This window comes from Thermobia domestica, chromosome 8 (assembly GCF_964235325.1).
Source record: "Thermobia domestica chromosome 8, izTheDome1.hap1.1, whole genome shotgun sequence".
Classification (NCBI taxonomy): domain Eukaryota; kingdom Metazoa; phylum Arthropoda; class Insecta; order Zygentoma; family Lepismatidae; genus Thermobia; species Thermobia domestica.
In genome coordinates this window covers 265,225,289-265,249,630 of record NC_137461.1, presented here as the reverse complement: position 1 = coordinate 265,249,630, position 24,342 = coordinate 265,225,289, and the positions used below count along the sequence as shown (strand labels likewise).

Genomic DNA, 24,342 nt, shown 5'->3' with positions numbered 1-24,342 from the left:
ATATTTTTTTAAATGGGCGATAAACATAAGCAAACGTAAAACAGCACTTACGTTCTTCGCCCATAAAACAAAGTTGACACGGTCAAATCGTCCTGGAGTTTCGAAATTTGGGTTCTGGGTACCAAAATACATCGAATCAATACCCTGGGGTCCAGTGCACAGAACTTTTATTTATTTTGTGTGGTTGTGTAATAATAATAATACTGTATAAGGAAAAGGAATGAAGACGTACTAAAGGAAGCTAATGAAGGACGACAGATCATGAAGATAATAGGAAAAAAAAAGAAACAGCATGCTTGGACATCTTATTCGGCACTCCGATTGGATTACCATGTTGATAGGGGAAAAGGCAGAAGAAAAACCAGGAAGTGGAAGATCAAGGATAGAAAAATCTATAAGTTTTACGTCCCACAGTTATGCCTGGTAAGTTAAAGGAGCTAGTGATGTTGTGAAAAGAAGGAAATGCTGGAATGCAGAAAGTGGAAGGAAACGGGAGAACCCCGAGAAAACCCCCACACATGGTGTTTGTCCTCCACAAAGTTCACTTGGTGCGAGCTGAGATCGAACTAAGGACGCCATGCATTAGAGGTGAACGCTCTACCACTGACCCACCGCGGCCCGATCAGGGATAGATGCAGTTACGAAGAAGAGACCTTATCAAATTATAAAACAGCTCTCCCAGGGGAGAGAAAAGTTTTAAAATTTCCTTCTTGCGCATCAACCTATGATTGAAGTGAGAAAGATTATTATTATTATTATTATTATTATTATTATTATTATTATTATTATTATTATTATTATTATTATTATTATTATTATTATATCGAGAATGTACTTCTGGGTTTCCTCCTTAAAAAATACACACACTATTTCCAATTATGGTTAGGCCTATCCTACTTTTTACAAATTTGTCTTTTTTTTCCTCTGTCTTTCATTCCCATCATGCGATGGGTGGGCCATAGAAGGTGACGCCTTTTCTGTGGCCAGAGTGATCAAATTTGTCTAATTCAATATTGGTTTAAATAGTATTAGTTTTCAAGCTACATATATGAGTTCTTTGACTAACTGAATAGCGCACGCCCCTTCTGGCTCACTCGCCACTATTTAACATTAAATTTCAGATGCCTCGATATACTTGCATAAGTTTATTATTTCTAAAATAAACATTACGTAAAAGGTTATTCAAATTGATATCAAGTTTTTCTGACATTTGTATATTACGCATATCTTTCTTAATTTGCATTACTCACATTACCCCAGAGAACGAACAAATTTTAGAGTTCTGGTTTGAACTTCTCTTACAATAATAAGCAAATATACGAGGAACAAATTTACCATTATTGACGATGCGGAGGGGAGGAGATTTTCTGGACTAGGAAGGAATGTGTGCGGGTGCAGAGCAGAGTCTGCACGGGCCGGAAATTTCAGCCCGAGCCCGGCCTGTGAATTTACAATGTGAGGCCCGACCCGAGTCCAAAATATGTCTTAGCATTTAGGCCCTAGCCCGGACTGAGCTCTGTGATAATCAAATGAGCCCGAAATAAGCCCGAATTGCAGAAACTTAATTATTAATGCAAAATTGTATTTTTATTTACAGCAATTCGAGGTTTGATTCTGCAGTTGTGTTTTAAAAGTCCTCCAGAAAGAACGGTGCAATTTGTATCGTTTTACACTATATTTACAAAGTTAGGCCCGAAAAAGTCCGAGAAATATGGTTGTATATTTAAAAATTCACAGCCCGAACCCAGGGGCGTCATTTAGGAGGACAGGGAGCGCATTTGCCCCCTCCCGAGTTTGAGATTTATATAATTTTATCAATAGCATAGTAGTAAATCAGTGAAAAACACGAAATTTTACATATATCAAGGGGTCTTGGCCCCCCAAGCCAAATCTGAAATGACGCTACTGCCCGAACCCCTCCCGGGCCCGAAGTGATACATTCTTTGTAGGCCCGAGCACTTGCAGACCTCTAGTGCAGAGGCGTTTCAAGTGGTGGGTGACTGCCCATGGCCTTGCATCTTGAGGGACCTCGCAAAGACCAACGAGCCTAAATCGATTTAGCACTCACTTTTGTCGATGCAACAATAGAAACAAATATGAATTCGGACTTAATTACAGAAAAACAATACGCTTCAAACTAACTTTTCATCTATTCGTATATATTAGATCGCTAGCATACGCGACAGGCGGCGAGTTTATTTTAAAATTGCAATAATGAATGTGTATAAGTCTTTATCGTTGAGATGAATTGTTTTCGATAAATTTTATTATAATTAGCAATTTTTAAAAAAGGGGGCAGGAAGGACTCGAAAACCTTATTCGCCTTCTGTGCAGATGATATGGTAAAAATCAATACTGGATAATGAAAGTGTAAGTGTAAAGGCTAATATGGAACAGAGAAACAAAAGAGAACTTCTTCAGAAGGGAATTGGGAGGGGAGGGGATGAGAGTACAATGCTGTGACACTTAGAATGCGTATTGATTTGTATACTTCAACAAACTTTTCTTATTAGATTACGCAATTTCTAGTTTCTTACTCCGATTATTCAAAGTATTCAAATGTTCTCGGAGGGAGTGACCGCCCCTCCCTTTAATCCGTCCGTGGTGTCATTCAGTTTGGCTTTTCGCTACTAATTCAAAGTGCTTTCCGAAACAAGTTGTCTTCTTGTGACAGCAGGGGGTGGAAGAAACAAACAAACCGTGAAAGGAAGAAAGAAGAGGTTTTGGGCTCTTCCAGTCCAGACCATTCTAACCACTGAGAAGTGAGAATCACAACGTGATTTTTCTGGTAAGAGCGTCCTTTTAAAAGCAGCTAACAAGCAAACAGATGGTCAGCCCTCTCCCCTCTACAGCATACTTTTTATTCTCTGTTGCCAAACTTACTGAAGAATATATTGCAATTAATCTAACGCATGTAACGTAAATTGGAGACCGTGGTTGGATTTATATGGGTCTTGTGTATTTGTATTAAAAATTTCAAGTTATTACCTGCAATACTTTGTTAGAAATTACCATATTAAATTTTACATGTTATCAAATGGAGAGTTAGAAACCTAAGCGGAGACGGTAGAAGATCCCCTTAATTGATTGGGAAAACGTTTTACGGTAATGATATATAGTAAAAAAGTGTGTGATGCATAAACATTGTGTACACCACACACACCTTATTACGGCAATAACTGTGCACAAATCGCAAAATGCTGCACAATCTTTGAAAGAAAATTTTCAAACACAGATGGTTTTTCTTCCAATAACCGCTTTTATATCATGCATACCCAATAAGATTAGCAAATCTAGGAAAAGAAAACTGATTATGAATCAGTGATGAGATCTTAATTATATTATTACGGAGATGTAAATTCATGTTATAGTTGTAGAGAAGGACAGTGTCAGAAAAATGTCTCAAGAAAATTTTTAACGGCCTAAAGAACACAACAAGAGGCTGAATCCTACCAGTTGTTCCTGCAGAAATTGTTTCTATTATGAGTTACTCTTTTGTTCTTAAACGTGTTTAATAATTACAGCAAATGAAGGATGTTTATAATATAATGTGAAAGAATACAGTTTTAAAAGAATTAAACTACGTCAACATGTTAAAATAATTAAAAGAACCTAATTAATTAGCCACTTTGTACTCTCATTTGCTTAACTGGAATAACCGAGGCCTAAAGGAAAAGAGTTTTCTGCCCAAATCTTATAAGCAGTGGGATATTTTAATATTATAGAAATTGACCCTCCTTCCCCTTAGAAGTGTAATTTTCAAGATACTGAAACATATAGTATTTTATTACTTTTAGTTAAAAGTTCAAATACCGAGTTTCACGCATCTACCTTAAACAAATCCTTCCTTAATTTATTTACATATTTTCTGAGTAAGTAATGGGGAATTCGAACATTAAAAAAGTGCTCCCTTTGCTCTTTCCTTTTTATGTGTTCAATTTTCAGTTTTTTTTTTAACAGGAAAGATTATATGCCAAGTTTCATTTTACTAGCTTCAGAAACTTGCGAGATACACTACCCTTTAAAAAAATCTTGCCCCACCCGTTTTACGATATTTATTTCCAAAAATTCTTTCTTATGTCCTGCTTTCATAAGAAAATTATATTTTATAATTAAAATTTAACGACTCTACTTGTAGTAGTATGCCCAAAAAATCACTCATCTTTACTCTTTTATATAAGAGTACAGAAGATAAATACAGTCAAACAAATGGATTTCCATGAACAGTTTCCGATTTCTTATAACTACCTGATTCGTACATTTCCCACAAGCTGTGATTTTAAATTTACGCTCTGTCAAGGTCCAGGTTTCAAAAAGGAACTAACTGGAAATATAATAATATTATGTATTTGTGTACATGTGTAATATGTATAAATTTATTGTCTTATTGAAGCTTTCGTAATCTGGAAATAAACTTTTGATTTGCTTTTAATATATAAAAATCATGCTCCCCTAGAAAAATTTGCAGGCTACACCCCTAAATGACTATGTAGTAATTTCTGCAAAAATGGCACAGGATTTTTAAAATTTAGGTCTAATGCCTATATTTTTAGGACTTGTGCCATTTAAGACTTATTAATGTCACCCACTGTATTGCATAATAAATGTTCTTTGCTCAATTTTAAATTTACTGCGTTCTTTATGTATACAGTTGGTATTTAATGTTCACTCGTGAAATGTCTAGTGTGCTTTTGTCCTAATTAAGTAAACTTTGGTGGATTTTTTTCCTACTCTTAATAAAATACGCTCCGCACAGTATATATTGCAATTCTGAATGTTTGCTTGGTTTCAGAAGTCTGGTCAAATATTCTTTTTAAACATTTTTTATTATTTATTTATTTATTTATTCTTGTTTTAGGAATTTGTCTTGGGATTCTCGTATCTCCATTCGAAAGAAACGAATTTCTTAACAAATTATGTAATTAATTCTTAGAATGAAATAGGTTGTATTATGTAATTCGTGTATAAGTGCAGAACAGATAGTGATAATAACGATCTTAGTAGTACAAATATAGCTGTTACTGTTGGAATTAGATACGTTCGTAACATTATTGCCAACTAGTTGCTGCATCGTCCCAATTTCGTGTGGTGGTGGCGAATTTCAGAACTAAAGCAAGTGAATGATAAAGGCACAAGTCCTAAATGGCAGAAGTCCTAAACGGCAGAAGTCCTAAAGTGCAGAAGTCCTAAAGTGCAGAAGTCCTAAAATGCAGAAGTCCTAAAGTGCAGAAGTCCTAAAATGCAGAAGTCCTAAAGTGCAGAAGTCCTAAAGTGCAGAAGTCCTAAAGTGCAGAAGTCCTAAAATTTAGGTCTAGTGCCCATATTTTTAGGACTTCTGCATTTTAGGACTTCTGCACTTTAGGACTTCTGGATGTCACCCTTTGGAAGTCTGTCAGGTCGCCCATTTTACCGCACCACTTTCACACCACGACACTCACAGGTGAACTTGTTACTGCTAACGGAAGAGGAAGGTCCACATGACACATTGAAAACAAAAGAACGATCGGCAACCGGAACACATGTTGTACAGTGGAGGGCCAAACTTACGTGTCCTGTGTGAAGTGTTTTTAGATTTTTTGTCCACCTCTGGCCCGAATATATATAGGGCCCGATCCAGGAATCTCTGAGGGGGGTACACTAATAACTACCAGTACATTTGAATTAAATTTGAGTTTTTTAAATGCCTTTAGGCATCTGTGATGTGAATGAGGAATTCCTTTGGAAATGCTAAGTGTCTGCTCTCGAATTCTTTTCCTTCAATCTTCAGAAAATTGACTTAAACTATTGATTTTGCAAAACTCTCTGCTAGCTTCTCACTTTAGGTAGTGTATATTTACAACGGAAGGGGGTGCACGTTTACCCTTGCACCCCCTAAATCCGGCCCTGTATATATATATATATAGTAGGTGACTTGTGTATCTTATTCCGTAGCTCATTGGGTCCCACTTTTTTTTTTATTTTTATTTTTTCATTGATCAGACAGGACTCCAGTAAACAGGAAAATATAGTTACAGTTTAAGATGTGATTCGATATTCTGCAAGTATTTATATATTTATTGTCAAGCGAACAAAATGAAGTAGAATTTTACAAGCGTAAAACTGTTCTAGATTTTAGTATTAATAAAAACTACGAATATGTTTACAGCTCAAAAATAAATTGAATGCTCTTCAATTGTAGTCCTTAATTAGCTATGGTCAAGAAGATGGATTTAAGTTGTTTTGTGTGTGGTCAGCTCATTGGTTTCCATCATCTTTAATTCTGGAACTAAATATAACTAATTTTATTTTTCGTTTAGAAATAAAATAGTCACCTTTAGCTCGTAACGAAAGAGAGCAAAATGTCACTATGGCATTACATTTCGTTATATAAAGAAATGAAAAAAAAAATACATTTATAGTTGAAAATGTCGGAGGTAATTTGACAAATATTATGAACAATTCTATAATATTTAGAATTAAGTAATGGTTTATAATAAAATAAACTGCAATGAAATGCAGGGTATATGAAGTTAGCAAAAATATTTGACTCTATGAGCTGAAATACAAGTTTATTGAATAGATGGGGAAACTTCACCTTGAAATATACACCATGAATTTGATATTCGATAGAATTTGAAATATGTTAAGATCATGGGATCATTTATCATAGGATCATGTTTTATATCTCATTTTGTTCAGAATAGAACATCCTTTCCAACTGTACTACTCCTTTGTCCGTATTATACACCAGAAACTGGAAAATCGAGGAAAACTGGGAGATTTTTCGATTTTTCGAAATTTTTGCATCCCTCTAGTTCGAGCCTGGGTTCACGTAGGGATATGAATTTTTTATGAAAATACGTAGTTATGTACACAATACGTGTGCTAAATTTAAATCCTGCAAAATTTACATTATATATATAATTTACTGCATCGTTACTATTTGGCCTAGAGTCATGGCTTAAACGCCATTTTCTTCAGTATAACAAACCCTTTCCAACGATACCACTCACATGTCCGTATCATACACCTGGACCGGAAAATTCGGGAAAAACCGGTTTTTTTAAAGGATCCCCCCGAAACACTTCACCACTTTGGCCAGTGGCGGTTCTAGCCCGGGGGACCTAGATCTAGGATTCTCTGAGGGGGTGCACCAATAACTACCAGTACATTTGAATTAAATTTGAGTTTTTTTAAATGCTTTATCTGTGATGTGAATAAGAAATTCCTTTGGAAATGCTAAGTGTCTGATTTCGATGAATTCTTTTCCTTCAACCTTCAGAAAATTGACTTAAACTATTTATTTTGCAAAGCTCTCTGCTAGCTTCTTACTTTAGGTAGTGTACATTTACAACGAAATGAAATGAATTTTTTTAGTTTTCAGCCCCACGGTTATAACGGTTAGGCTAAAGGAGACGGTGAGAATGAGAAATGAATGAAATGGTGGAATGAAGAAAGTGGAAGGAAACCCACGTACACGGTGTTTGTCCACCACAAAGTTCACTTGGTGGGAGCAGGGTTTGAACCAGGAACCCATGCACCAGAGGTGAACGCTCTACCACTGAGCCACCGCGGCCGATATATTTACAACAACGCGGGGGTGCACGTGCACTTTTGCACCTCCCTAAATCATGCCCTGCCTAGGACCCCAGTTTTTTGAGTCAAAAAATAATTTATTATTTATATATTTTTGAAAGTTTATAGTAAAGTCATGATATACCTATCATAGTCTGGGGTCTGGCTGGCTCCCCGATTTTTTACCTTCTACATCCGACACTGACTCTGGCCCGGCCCTGGGTTCACGTAGGGATCTGAAAATTTCTTGAAAATACGTATTACGTACACAATGCGTGTGCTAAATTTCAATCTTGTATCTTGAAAACAAAGGGATGAAATTTTTTTGAAAGTCTGAATTTAGGCCACACACGCACGTATAACTAACCGGTTAGCGTACGCGCCTTTGGCGTGGGAGACCCGGGTTCGATTTCCAGTGGGAGCTCATGTGGTTTGGATTCCACGTTAATCAGTAGGTCCACGTCTCACATAGCATCACTGCTGAACAGGACATTAAACTCAAAATCAACTCAATCATATTATAAAAATTTACTGCGTCGTTACTATTTGGCCTAGAGTCATGGTTCAAACACTATTTTCTTCAATATAACAAGCCCTTTCCAACGGTATGACTCACATGTGCGTATCGTACACCTAAAGCGGAAAAATTGGTAAAAATCAGAATTTTTTCTGAAAAAATCGCCCCCTCGGAATAGTTGCGACCCTCAACCTCGGGCCCGAGTACACATGGATCTAAAGAATTGAGAAATAGGCCTACTCAAAGGTGCACACAATCCGTGTGCAAAGTTTCAATCTGGTATGTTAGAAACTAAAGGCTTGAAAAAGTTTTGAAATTTCCTCAAGGATAAGTCACTTCCCTCTGTCCCCACTTGGCGCCACCAAGATGACCATCTGATTCCAAAATGCATCATTTTTTTGACCAATAAAAAAGCCGGCCTAAATACCTGTTATAGAACCTAAATAAGCGGTCAAAGACAACACTTACGCAAAGATACCATGAATCCTAAAAGATTTAACGAGAAGTTGCGTAGTTACGGATTAGTATACAAGGTAGGTATATATATATATATATATATATATATATATATATATATATATATATATATATGGGGGTGGTGTTGTATGTTTAAATACTTGGGACAAGAATGTATATTTTATCTTTTAATTTAGATATATTCTGTGGACACAAATACAAAAAATGAATTAAAAACCCCAGCAATAAAATGACACTCGTCTTTCAGCTTACTATTAACGATTCTTAAGTGTCTAAATAGGCAACACCGTTCTATATTTCTTTTCTTTTTTAAACATAAACACAATTATATCATTGCTACGGACATGATAATTGCAAAAGCCGCATAATAGTTCTTTTCCATTTCAAGCTCTTTATTTTACTACGGCGGGAACACAAATTACCAAGAAACTGGAATTGTCCTTTCACAAGTGGCAGGTAGAAACGCACACACACACACCACAAGCAAACATCGTGGCCCTGTATTTTTCTGAAATAGTTCACATAACCTCCGAAAGATGTCAGACTCTATTGACCTCTGTGAGGAATATCTCCGAGCGATATCGCCGTGTGTGAATAGAAAATATCTCTCTTGCATATGATAAAAAAATCTCCACCCTTGATGATTTATCATAACGTCTAAAAAGGGCCTTAAGCTCTTTCCTTTTTTATAGTAGGCAATAAAAATAGGAGAAGAACAATATTACTTTTCTGCGGCAGTGTGTCATTTATTTGAGCAAAGCTATGGTAGTCAAAATTTCCAGACACTTCTCAAATACAGGAAGAATCCCACAGCTATTTACAAAGGCAATCGGAAAAACAAGTTCATTTCTCTGCTTTCACGAAATATTTACATGTGTGACACTTTGCGTGCTGAAATTAATAATAATAATAATAATAATAATAATAATAATAATAATAATAATAATAATAATAGTGAATATCTACAATATATTATCATTATTCATACTTTATCTTATTTCTGACAGCAGTGTTACATACATAATTTTGTCTTCTTCAATCACAAGCCACTGTTGTGCTTATCCGATCCAAATCTCTTCATATCGTTCTGCTTATTTACTTAGTAAAGTACTACCAGACTAATATTCATTCAAAACAATTCTTTGATCCAATACTTGATCCAATTTTTTGTTGTATATACCCACATTCATGTCCAGTTCCATCTAAAGAAACTAGTGTAAAAAATATTTGTTCCCGAGCGTTATAGTAGTGTATGATTGAATTCCAGATATATGAAGGCCCATAAATATGCAAATGACATATGGGCCGTTAAAATTAGTGCAATATGCATTGGGCCGCGGAGAACTTCGCATTTGAATCAATTTTACACGAATACCGAGAGAACACTTCGCGAATGTATCATAGATTGTGTCTTAAAGTTACTCATATACAGACCATGACAATAGTCTAGGAGACAAAGTTTGTGTCTGTCTCGTATCGAAAAAGTATCGTAAAAGTGGTGGTCTCTTAGGAATTGTATATGTACCTGGAAACGTATGACTTCATGCCCACCATCAGTCATCTTTTGCAGAATTAAGTGAACGAGAGATATATATTTATTTATTTATTACTAAGCTACCAGATACAATCTCAGAGGCCATTTTTACACTGGAGCACTCAAATCAACAATAATAACAACATTGGGAAATGAAGTGGAAGAATGGCGGCCAGGGTCTGTATTTTAAGGTACCATCTCAACATTGACCTGGTGTAACTGAGGAAAACCCTGGAAAACCTCAGTCAGGATACTGAACTCTGGATTCGAGCATGGGACCTTCCAATTGCGAAGCAAAAACGCTGTAATAATAATAAATCTTTGAGTTTTACGTTCCAGCCTTATGTCGGCTAGGCTAAAGGAGATGGTGATGATGAGAAATGAGTGAAATGGTGGATTGAAGAAAGTGGGAGGAAATGGGCGGGCCCCGAGAAAACCCATGCAGACGGTGTTCGTTCACCACAAGGTTCACTTGGCGGGAGCAGAGATGGAACCCGGGACCCCATTCACCAGAGGTGAACACTCTACCAATGAGCCACGGCGGTCCTTACAATAATAATAATAATAATAATAATAATAATAATAATAATAAGAAGAAGAAGAAGAAGAAGAAGTGTCATTGATAATAATTGTATTGTGTATGTATAATACTTGAAGAAAGTACTTGAACTACACACACGATTAGGCTCGATTTGGCTCGTTTTGGCTCGACTTGAAACTCGAACCAAATTCGAGTCGAGTTGGAGGAAATTTTTCGAGCCGAGTTCTCGAGTCCAGTTCAAACATGTCTGTTTCGAGTCGACTCGAGTTTCAAAGAAAAATCGCTCGAACTCACTCGTGCCCATCCCTAATTTTTACAAACCAAGTCACTACCAATTTTCCATGTATAGAAAAGTGCCCCTCCCCCACATAAAGGAGAATTTTAAAATTGCTAGGACACATTCTGTTTATTTTCAATAAAAAGTTAATACACTGAATTTCAGCTCCGTAAGTTTTACGGCTTGCGAGATACTCATTTTTTTTTCGCAAAAATTTGGATCCTCACTACCTCCTTAGGATATTATGCATTGTAATAAAAGCAATATAACATCCCAATTTGGATTAAGGCCGAACTATATACCAAAAGTAATTTCATTTGACTTTGCAATTTGACCGTGATGATCAGGCACACACAGTTACATTCATTTTTTTTATATATATTACAGTGATTCAAATTTGTATTTTTTTCCAGTAGTTAGCTATAAAATACACCAAAATATTCACAGGTCTCGAAAGTCAAGTTGTAGTGTAAGTCCTATTGCTATTATTACAATTAAAAATATCAATATCCAAAAGTGCCTGAAGTTCGTTTTTCACTTGGTTAGATATACTCACCTCAGGTAAGTAGACATAAACAAGTGGAAAAGGAAAGGAAATGAAGGTCTAGAAAGTAAAACGGAGACAAATTTACCAGTCTTCAGAAGATACTGTCTACAATGCAGTGAGCAGAGAGTTTCGGTAGATCATACTGAGTCGGTGGGTCGCAGTGGGTCACGGTGGTTGGTGGGTCGCAGTGGGTCATGGTGGGTGGTGGGTCACAGTGGGTCATGGTGGGTGGTGGGTCGCAGTGGGTCACGGTGGGTGGTGGGTCATGGTGGGTGGTGGGTCGCAGTGGGTCATGGTGGGTGGTGGGTCACAGTGGGTCGCATGCTGTTGACCCACGACCCACTGACCCACTCAGAAAACTTGACCCACTTGACCCACTGACCCACTCCATCTCTGTTATTAATGCTCTTCATTTTGTTCGTAGAATCACCTCATAAACTTATAGTTTCTATACTACGAATCATGTAACAATGAACATTGTTTGAGACCTAAAACTTGGACGAACTAAGCCCATGAAACTACAGAAAATTTACGACTCGTCTCAAATTTGAAAATCTATTCCACTAAGTCACTTCATAATCATTCACTTTCATTAATAATGTTTTACTGTACAGGCTACACGGCATAACAGTGAGTTGTAAACATATATATTTTTCACTTACAATTGATTAAATACATGTTTTGTTTCCTTTTTTCGTACAACTTTTAAGCTAGGGATGGGCACGAGCGAGTTCGAGCGAGTTTTCTTTGAAACTCGACTCGACTCGAAACAGACATCTTTTACCTCGACTCGAGAACTCGGCTCGAAAAATTTCCTTCAACTCGACTCGAATTTTGCTCGAGTTTCGAGTCGAGTCGAGCCAAATCCTGTATGTAGTTTCAAGTACTCTCTTGAATTATTCCATATAGACAATATAATTATTATCAATGTTACTACTTCTACTACAATTATTATTATTATTATTATTATTATTATTATTATTATTATTATTATTATTATTATTATTATTAGAACACCGTGTATAAACATGAAAGATAGGCAATTTGTATCTGAATACGAAGAACTAGTTGACTGCAACCTAGGTAGTCGTGAAGTCTAGGAGCCAAGAACGTTGTTCATGAGGTTGGAATTTGAATCCCGGGGGAGCAAGTATTCGGGCTCGAGCCAAAATTTGTTAAAAGTTATAGGGCGCCGGCCAAACATGTTCAAAACTACTCGGCTCGGGTTTGTCAACGGCTCGAACGGCTAGGCTCATAGCTCATTCGCTATGGAGCCGAACCGAGAAGTAGGAATGCGCACGAGTCGAGACAAACTTCTTTCTCGACTCGAATTTCTCAGTCGAGACACGAGTCAAGTCGAGACTACTCGTAAAAATCTTGATTCGACTCGAATGTCTCGAAAATCTTTGCTTATTTTTAAAATTATTTCGAAGTAACTAATCACACAGAAACAGGTATTTTCCTTGAAACCAATACCATACCAGCATTTATTACTTCGAAAAGGTACAGGTATTTTTAAAGTTAATAGTTAACCTTTCGCCAGCGGGCTTTAATTTCCTTCTCATTTCAGTTAATTGAAACTAATAATTATGTGTCATGATATCTGATAGACTTTAAATATGCTAACAACACTTAAGTAACTATCCAGATATCTAATGTGTATAAAACTGTTGCGCTGAAGTGAACTTCGTAAATTGTCTAAGTGAGCAATTGGCAGTCTATAATAATTTATTGGATTTAGTAAAAATTTAGTCAAATGCTATATCTGGAGCATTGGATTAATTCTGATAAATCATTATGATTTAAATCAAGATTTAAATCATTTGATTTTTTAAACAATCAAGTGATTATTAAAAACAAATTCCGAAATAAATTAATTTGAATTGAAAATAAGTAAAATCCTTTTCTGTTCTGTTATTTAGTCAAATGCTATATCTGGAGCATTGGATTAATTCTGATAAATCATTATAATTTAAATCAAGATTTAAATCATTTGATTTTTTAAACAATCAAGTGATTATTAAAATCAAATTCCGAAATAAATTAATTTGAATTGAAAATAAGTAAAATCCCTTTTCTGTTCTGTTATTTCAATTATGGAGGATAATAATCATAATACGATGAGACTCAAATGTATGTACAGCACAGTATGAAAATGAGTGTTATGCAGAGAATGAATAGGGAAAATTCCATTTTGAACGGGTAACAAGGCAATCCTGCTTTCTTCTGTTCGTAACATAGGGTTTGTAAATCATAAACTATTCCAACGAGGAAATCACCATTCGAATTTAAGAAGAAAATTCTTTTATGTGCATGTCTGTTTGTTCCCAGATTTTATTTTATTTTATTTTATTTTATTTATTTATTTATTTATTTATTTATTTATTTTAGATTTTATAACTTTAGGCGAAATTTATAGATTTTATATGTATTTCGTGCCGCAAGCTAGTTCTGATTTTTTAAAATATGCCCTACCAAATATCAATAACGTTTGGGAAAAAATGCAATGTTGATAAACGTTGTTGTACTTTTTCCGTAATGCTTAAGAAACTTTGTTTGGAATTGAAATAGGTTAACGATTGGGGATTAATTGAAAATTCAACTCCGGTACTTTCACTTAAATTGTATAACTAATATTTAATACTAATTCCTAATGTTTTTTTCTTCAGTTCGCGATTTGTAGTATAAGAGGAGAAAGATTTGGTTTAAATGAAAAAAACGATTTAAATAAAAAAAAATAACAAAATGATTTTTTCCACCCTGCATAATTTACACGCATTTAGCATCTAGCATCTTGATTCTCACTTCTGGAGAACAAAAAAAAAAAAAATAAATAAAATAAATAAATAAATAGTTCAACGACCGTCGGGAATTATCCTTTTTAGTTGAATCGATAGTAGGAGTAATAAAACCAGTCAGTATTTACGCTGTTGTATTGTCGAATTCACAGAAATGTTCAAAAATAAGCAAAACGTGATTCTACAAAAGACTGTTTACTACCTACCCATAGTTTTATTACTGTCAACTGAAATCTGAGTATGTGGTTATCTGGAATGTTTCTGTCCCTTTTCAATTTACAACTTGAGAAGGTAGGGGGTATGAACGTCAGGGGACAGCCAGTTAAAGAAATGCTTCAGGGCTATGTCGGAAGCGGCATGTTTTGTATATACTTCTTAAAATGTTATCCATTCATAAAATATAAATTCGCCCTTCCCTCTTTCCAATACAGAGAACCGACTCTTTTGCTGAAGAAAGATGTTCAGAGAAAAATGAAACAATCGTTTCAAGCACGAAGTTCTTTATCGTACACAATGAACGTAATTCTTTTAGTTTCTGAGTATGTTTAGCTTACAGATTGTGACAAGTTTGAACCCTCCACGAAAATGCTAAAACCAATGACAAGTGCAAATATATATGACAAATCTGTGCGTGAATCAAATAATGCCGACAAATGGGAAGATGATTGAGCTCCTTCGTGGTTAAGCGGTTAGCGTACCCGCCTTTGGTGTAGGAGACCCGGATTCGATTCCCGGCGGGAGATCATATGGTTCGGATTTCAAGTTAATAAGTAGGTCCATGTCTCATATAATCTCGCTGCTGAACAGGATGATAAACTCAAAATCAGCTCAGCTCAGCAAATGGGAAAATAAGTTGAGTTGATTTTGAGTTTAACGTCCCGTTCAGCAGCGAGACTATATGTGACGTTAATGGAAAAACGAAGAAGTTTTGTTTGAAGATAACACTGCTTGATGCAGCGCAGTCTACCACTTGTAAAATAGTGTGGAAGTGTTGATATTTGGTATGCGTGCGTGTGTGTGTATACACTTGTTTCTGAATATTTATATACATTCGTGTGTTATAATTGTTATATTAATATCCACTGGATTAGGTGAAAATATAAAACGGATTTGATGGCAGTCAAATTCATGTCATCTTGGTAAGCCATTAAAAAAATAGTAATATTAAATTAGATTATAGTTTAGTGTCCCTTTCAGGAGCAAAGTTGTATGAGACGTGAACCTACAGCTTAACGTGGAATTTGATCCATATGAGCCCCTACCGTGAACCAAACCGCGGACTCCCACGCCAAAGAAGCGTACGCTAACCACAAAGCCACGGGGAGGCTCAATATTTAGTAATATCTATTAAATTGTAAAATTGCATTTGCATAATTTTCTCTAATATAATCTTCACAATGTAAAGTCTCAGCTAGGCACATTATCTTGTTTAAAATCAGAAAGTCAATCTCTTGTGGTTCACTCTTGGGTTGGACTGTGGGATTATATAAATCCGAATTAGATACTTTTATTCTATTTTGTACAGTACATCCGTTCCTTCATAATCTCCGTGTTTAATAAGCAGGGGCGTAAATAAGGGCCCCGCAGACCCCACATTGCGGGGGGCTCAAGCCATCAGGGACCCCAAATCATGAAGTGGGACGTAGAGAAGGGGCCCCACTCCACGCTGTTTGCTGGGAGGCCCCCAAGCCTTTAGTTACGCCACTGTTAATAAGAATAGTTACGAATATAAATTTAAGTCACATTCAAATGTATCAAACTCTTCGATTAACCTGGGGATGGTTAAGAAATTAAGTGCGTCTGGAGGTAGACTATTTCGCAATTCAGTGGATATATTGTGAATGTATTAAAAGTCTACTGTTGCACCCATCAAATTTAAATTTTGAAAAAAATATTCTCTGTGAATACTAAACAGGATATTTTTTTAAAAAATCAATTGTTAATTTAGGCTGCTAATAAGGCAGGTTTTGTGAGAAAGGAATTCTCCAGGAAATAATTCCTCAGTTCGTTTTATATATATATATATATATATAGTCCTATTTATTAATTTATTTTATTATCTTTGTGACACAGCGTCATATTACCTTTGTACATGAATACTATACTTGGAAGATTTCTCCTTGCGAGACGCCACAAAGCTAACTGAAAAAAACATCCTGACCAAATGGACTCTCTCTTTGTGTGTGTATGTTTGAAGAAAGAACAGTCAATGCGTTGTTTTTCTCACCCTAATTGTTCAATTTGTCTCTGTGGTAAAACTCTTATTTCGCTAAACTTGACCAATAATATAATAAAATATAAATATAATAAAAGCAGTAAATTCTAAAGTACCCTGTAGCATCTGCCCGAAATTAAATGCATAGATCTAGATTATTATTTCCAATTAGAAGTCATTTTCGCTTCTAGGTTACTAGTGACTGAATTATTCTTCTTTGTATCTTCGTAGTCGAGAAAATAATAATAATAATAATAATAATAATAATAATAATAATAATAATAATAATAATAATAATAATAATAATAATAATAATAATAATAATAATAATACATTCATAGAAGAAATCCAATAAATACGAAAGTAATTCACAATTTCCTTCATAATGAATGCAATTGTCAAGTACATTCGTATTTATTGGACTTCCTTTATGAATATATAATTACTCATTATAGTGCATAAAATGCCCTACAAAATTTACAAATTTGCGTAAAAATTGAAATTTGTATCGCAATTTGCTACGTAATATGTAAATTCTTTAAAGAAAACGCTTATATGTACAGCATCTAAAGGTTTTAAATATATATATATATATATATATATATATATATATATATATATATATATATATATATATATATATATATATATATATATAAAACCTTGAACAGCGTTTTCTCGAGACGAGTCGAAACAGTTTTAAATCTCGACTCGTCTCGTGCGCATCCCTACCGACAACTGAGCCGAGACAACAGCTCATCCGAGTTAAGCCGGCTCGAGCCGATGGCTCATCCCAATCGAGTCGGCTTGAGCCGGTGGCTCACCAGAGCGGAACCGAACCAAGTTGATGGCTTACCCTAACCGAGCCCACTGGAGCCATTGGCTTAGTTGAACTGAGTCGAGCTGAGCCGATGGACTCATTTCAACCGAGCCCAACGAACTGAAGGCTCACCTGAGCAGAGTCAAACAGAGTCAATGCCTCATCTCAACCGAGCCGGCTTCAGCTACCTGCTTACTTGAGTCAAGTCGATGGCTCATCGCAACGAACCAGCTCAAGCCGTCCGTTAAGTTGAGCCGAGCCGATGTCTTATCCCAACGAGCCGGCTCGAGCTGTTCACTCAGTTGAACCGAGTTGAGCCGGTTAACATCACTTCCCGGAGTGGGCTTCTGCTTGGTCTTAAAACTTAGACCGTGCAGGTCTGAGCCTTGATGGTGAGAAGTACAGTATATACTTATATTGATGCTTACCATATTTGAAGCTGTCTCGTTATAAATATCTGTTGTCGTCTCGAGACGAGACGAGATAGAGCAGTGTCCCATCTCGTGAGCAGCACTAAAAATATTCCACATTACTGCTTACAAATCTCATGGCTTTGCTTCCTAGTCTAATGAGGTAATGATTTCTAAACGAGCTAAAACGAGCTGAACCAGCGGGACATTTATCAAACTCAACTCGACTCGAAACTCGATCTCAAAACAGCGACTCGGCTCGGAACTCGACTCGAGAAAATTACCTTTGGCTCGACTCGTGCCCATCCCTATTTTAAGCGTTTAAAATGCAAACACGCACAATATATATATCTAATATTCTGAAACTTATTATCCTATATTTTTTGTAATAAACAGATTGTATTTAAAACCAATTGTAAAAACCCGAACAAGGCAATCCCACTATTATTTTATAGTCAGCAATAATTAATTTCCAGATACTCAATAATTGTCTTGATATTCTTCACGCAAATATTCTCCGTTATCCGTAAGTTAGATATAATTCATTATCGGGACATAATTCGTTATTTGACATCCGAATATTATCCGTTATCCGAATATTATATATCATCTGGACATTATCCTTTATCCGGATATTATTTTTTATCCATTATCCGAATATTATCTGTCATCCGAATATTATCCGTTATCCGGATATTATCCGTTATCCTTCATCCGGATATTATCCGCCATCCGGATATTATCCGTTATCCGTTATCCGGATATTATCCGTTATCCGTCATCCGGATATTATCCGTTACCCGTTATCCGGATATTATCCGTCATCCGGATATTATCCGTTATCCGGATATTATCCGTCATCCGGATATTATCCGATATCCGTCATCCGGATATTATCCGTTATCCGGATATTATCCGTTATCCGTCATCCGGATATTATCCGTTATCCGGATATTATCCGTCATCCGAATATTATCCGTTATCCGGATATTATCCGATATCCGTCATCCGGATATTATCCGTTATCCGTCATCCGGATATTATCCGTTATTCGGATATTATCCGTCATCCGGATATTATCCGTTATCCGTCATCCGGATATTATCCGTTATCCGGATTATCCGTTTCCTCAAAAACGGATACCGGATAATTTCTTATCCGGATATCCGTTATCCGGATATTTTGGCCATCCCTAGTTTCTACATAGTGATAAATATTTCCTTCCTCGTAAATGAACGTAAAATCTCCGGACTTCACTGCTCCCTTTCCTTCCCATCTAACTTCTTTAACCCTTTGGGGATCCCATGGTACAATTTGTACCATACGGGTGTTTTATGGTACATTGCGTTATAACTCTCCTATTTGAGCTTTTTCGTCCTTTTTTTTTTTTTTTTTTTTTTCAAGTTCAGAGGCATTGTAGAAGACATTACGTATGGTTTCACACCTTCCTGCGTCGAGACATAGGAGGTGATGACGTCATAAGTCTAAAATTTATATTTTCGTGTAATACCTTTTGGGGGGGGGGTATGTAAAGTATTTTTGGCGAGCTTATTTTTGCACGTAGAAGATTGAAATTTTGCACAAACATGCAGTCCACCGAGTAGTATTTACCAGATTTTTTTTCCAGATTTCTGCGTTAAAACAGGGGGGGATCCAGAGGGTCAAAAGTTGAAAAAAAGGGATATTTTTACCAAAAAATCCCGTTTTTCCTCATTTACCCGCCTTAGATACATGATGGAGACAAGTGAATGGTACCGTCTGAAAGGCAGTTCTATTCTGAAGAGAATGATGGGCGAAACAAGACCCTAGGGTAATTAGGGATGTCTCAGGGAATTTTTATCAAAATATACTTCTGTATAGGGGAATTTTGGACATTTTCGGTAGTATTTTTGTGCTGGCTTATTTTTGCACCTAGAAGATTGAAATTGTGCACAAACATTCAGTCCACCGAGTAGTATTTTCCAGATTTTTTGATCAGACTTCTGCGTTAAAACAGGGGGGTACAAAGGGGCTAAACGTTGAAAAAGGGAAATTTTTTCCCGCCTTAGATACATGATGGGGGCAAGTGAATGGTACCGCCTGAAAGGCAGTTCTCTTCTGAAGAGAATGATGGGCGAAACAAGACCCTAGGGTAATTAGGGATGTCTCAGGGAATGTTTAAAAATTTCCCTCTGTATACGGGAATATGGGACATTGTCGGTATATATATATATATATATTTTGACGGGCTTACTTTCGCACCTGGAAAATTGGAATTGTGCATAAACATTCAGCCCACCGAGTAGTATTTACCAGATTTTTTTTTCAGATCTCTGCGTTAAAACAGGGGGGGTCCAGGGGAGCTAAAAGTTGAAAAAAGGATATTTAGACCCAAAAAATCCCGTTTTTCCTCATTTTCCCGCCTTAGATACATGATGGAGACACGTGAGTCATACCGTCTGAAAGGCAGTTCTATTCTGAAGAGAATGATGGGCGAAACATGACCCTAGGGTAATTTGGGATGTCTCAGGAAATTTTTTACCTGAGATCATGTTTTACGGTAATTTGGGGCATGGTGGGAATTCCTGATAAAATTTCTCCCGCCCTTGGTGTTCAAGATAGAAACTTGAAATTTGGCACACACATTCAGTATACCAAGTACTATTTATCAGATTTTTTTTTTTTTAGATGGCTACGTTCACACAGCGCCGCTCCAGAGGGGCCCAAATTGGGAGGAAAAAAATTCCCTCCGAAATTTTCCCTTTGACATCATTTTCCCCGCTCCTGGTATATGGTATGAGCATGCAAGTGGTATCATTTGAAAGCCAGCTCCATTCTGAAGAGAATGAGGTATGAACCATGATCCTAGGATAAATAGTGACGATGCAGTAGCTGCTTGACTGAAAGTCTAAACAATAGCCCAAAAACCCCGGATCTCTTAAGGGTTTACCCCTACTAGGTCCATCCTATATCTCTCTCAACTCACTCGGTACGGATTACAACGCGCTCGCCCTATAGAAACTTCTTATATTCCATGTTCCAAATCTCATGTCCATTTTATTTTGCTGAGGTCGTGCCAAGTTATCAGTCCTAGCTCGTGGCTTCTGTGAATGTCTTTAAACAAGTGCCTTTTTTACAGGATGAGGTTGTAATCTCACTCCAAACCCCCAAGCTGGAGGATCACCCCTTATCGTCGGTCCGCAACTACTTATTTAATATATTCGCAATTTGCCTCTACATTTAGTGACCTTCTCCTCGATCCTCAACCTGAAGACGCGCCATGTCGTGCTGACAAAATCCACCATCCTTATTAAAACATGGAATGTAACGAAACAAAAGTATACGAAACAAAAGTAATTAAATATTAGCCAAACGCGTTCCATGAAAACTTAATTCAAATAGATTAAGCGTTAAATATCAGGCTGGTGCGAATGAAATGTCCAATTCGACGTCTGGTAAGAAACTTACCTCAGTAACATAGCACAGAGACGAACTAAGGTCACGTGTCTAATGTCACACACACTACACACGTCCAGGAAACAGGCTGGAGTACCCAGACAGTTTGGAGGTAGCGCATTGTTAAACAGGGTCGTACGAAATTGTATCATGGAGAACGCACACTTGTTTTTTTTTTTTTTTTTTTTTTTTCCTTTATGAATCCAAACCAGGGCATTCCACACACCAAGATAACACTAGCAATGTACTTGGGCTTGGAACAGCGAATGAACGTACTATCTGCCGTTTGTTTGTCAAATTTCATTCTGCTGACAAGGCATTGCAAAATGAGGCCCTTGTACACGGACCGTTCATGTTTGAATGAGCTTCTTAAGAACATCCTGAAAGCAGACTCTCACAAGAGTGATTGTGCCATTGTAGACAAGACAGATATACACCATCCCACTGTGTTTCAATACTGAATTCGCATAGTTTGGAAACCTACCGTAATTTCACAACTGTGAAAAGAAACTCACTTACGAATAGCACAGTCTGGAAGTCCAAAAAGGTTAACCTTTTATATACCGGGCAGGAATTTTAACGAAATCAAAGAATCTCACGTTGAGTACCCTGGTGGTTCTCCTAATTATCATAGGGTAATGATTGTTACCTCGTTGGAAAGATTATGGAATACTGATTTCAACAAAGTAACATTTGTGCGATTTCCACCCTATTTGTAGAAGAAAAAACAAAAAATCTAAAAAAATATGAAAAAATAGAATTTGAGGGAACCTGACAATACTTACTTTCACTCTACGCTGCCAAAACGAAGCAAATGCGTAGGCAATACACTTCTAGCAATAATAGAAAAAAAAGGTAGCCATTGTTGCAACACAAAGCGAGATAAAAATTCATAACAAAATTCCTATAAAAACCCCGTTTATATAATTTTCGAAGGGCTACTGCAGACCTTCACGTTGTCGGCCATGGTGACCTCCCTAATTATCACAGAGTCATGACTGATATATCGTCGGAAACCTTATGGAACAGAGGAGATTGCAAAGATGTAACATTTGTGGAGAACAATTCAGTGAAAAGATATCTTATATGGAACCGTTCTAAAAATAAATGTAATTAAAATAATAATATTAAAAAAACAGACAAAAAATTGGTTAAATTGCGCCTCTCCTACTCCCCCCATATAAGCAACATACTTTTGCAGGATATTAGCGTATAGTGAACTACTTCATTGCTTCACATACTATCTTTTATGACTGTATTCCCAAGGGGAGAATGGTCACCAAAAAACCTGATTAAAAAAAACAATTAAAAAAAAACACGATTTTTACCGTCCCTCTATCTGCCGTGGTTCCCTCACATACAAAACTGCATACCGGCCGAAGCTTCATTTTTCAGGATCACATTGATACCAAAATTATCTTCCTAGCTTAATTAGGGGTTCAGCTATTAATGTTTAACGATTTGACACAGTAGTTGCGTCCTTCGGCGTTTAAAGGTAAACGTCTCACGATTATAACTTTTAGGCTAAAGGAGGCAGATGATTTATGAAAGAGGGTGATTTTTTTTTCTCCTTTCCAAAGGGAATTAAACCACGAAAACATGCACCAAAAGGACACGTGCTAACCACCAGACCAGCGGGAAGAGTTGTCTTGTTCTAAAAATCATAAGTCTAAATAAATGGAAGAAATAAGAAATGTAATTCAGCATCGTAATTTGAGTAGTGTGTCCACAGGAAGCCGAAATTATCTACATAAAATTACAAATAATACGAAATGAAAAGTAAAACGTTATTTTATACACATTATTACATGTAAACGCGTACAAGCAATATGAGAACCTTAAACGCCTGCCTTACTAAAACTAATACAAAATTTACCATTTTTCTTTTGTTTGTTTATTTATTCGTAAGTGAAAGATGATCATGAAATGCAACTTATCACAATCAAAGATAATGTTATTCTACAACAGAAAACATGATTATGAAGAATTTTCAGTGCTGCCATCCATAGACATTGCAGTGGTGCCAGAATAACATTTTCCCCAAAATCTAAGTTAAGGCAGCAACTAGAGGAACGAACTTAACTGCATTTGATTACGTATCATGTTGTCTTGGAATCCTGTGAACTACTTTTTAAGTAAAAGTTGTATTTAGTTTGTAATAAACAAAATAGTTTTAACATACAGTTATTAAAATTAAATAATAATGTTATTTAAAAAGCAGTTCACAGGATACCAAAACATGATACGTAACCAAATGCAATTAAGTTCGTTCCTCTAGTTGCTGCCTTAACTTAGATTTTAGGGGAAACGTTATTCTGGCAACACTGTAATTTCTATGGATGGCAACACTGAAAATTCTTCAGGTCCATATTTTCTGTTGTAGAATAACATTATCTATGATTGTGGTAAGTTGCATTTCATAATCTTCTTTCACTTACGAATAAACAAACAAAAGAAAAATGGTAAATTCTGTATTATTTTTAGTACGCAGGCTCTTTAATAAACATTATTTACTTATCTAACTATACAATATGTCGGAAACGACGTCTTTCCATCTGATACAAACGACGTCATATGTACGTCCACACGTTTCACTATGTTGTGCGAAGTTCAATATCATGGAGTGCTTTTAAACACTTTCCTTTTTAAAAAATTTCCACAAGTCTGCACTAATAAAACCTAGGGATTTTGCGCATCATAGTTTTATCGAAATGATTCTGACGCAAAAGTAATAATAATAATAAAAAAAAATAGTATGCAAGACGTCCATAGTGAAACAGCCATTATAGCCGTTAGCATCCGAAATAAAAGATCAATTATTCCTTGTCGTGAGATGGCACAGAGACGGCAATTTTTTCTGAGTGGAGAGGAGTTCACTTAAATTCATGTGGATTTTCAGTGCACCATGTTTTGAAATTCTGACTTTCAACATATCCACTAAAACAACAACTCTTAAGGCAGTAAAATTTTAAAATCAGTTATAATGCTCAAGGTGTTTGAATAATTGCGTAGTGACAGTTCCTAAAACATCTATAGCCAATACGGACAAAATTTAAGGATTTTCTCCCCGACAGTGTGCCCAGAACTGCAAGAAACTTCCTTTTGCTGGCTAAATTTCCAAAAAGTTTTATTTGGAGACAGTGTCACTGCCTCCTGAATATCAGACGTTACGCCTCTTGTTAACAGAGCTCTCTCACTGTTATGTGTCTCATCCAAA

At 36.3% G+C, this 24,342-nt stretch overlaps 1 protein-coding gene across 2 annotated transcripts in view; it reads right to left on the bottom strand.

Moving 5' to 3' along the window:
* botv (exostosin like glycosyltransferase 3) overlaps positions 1–24,342 on the bottom strand; it is a 165,567-nt gene that overhangs the window by 128,393 nt on the left and 12,832 nt on the right. The window lies entirely within an intron of this gene.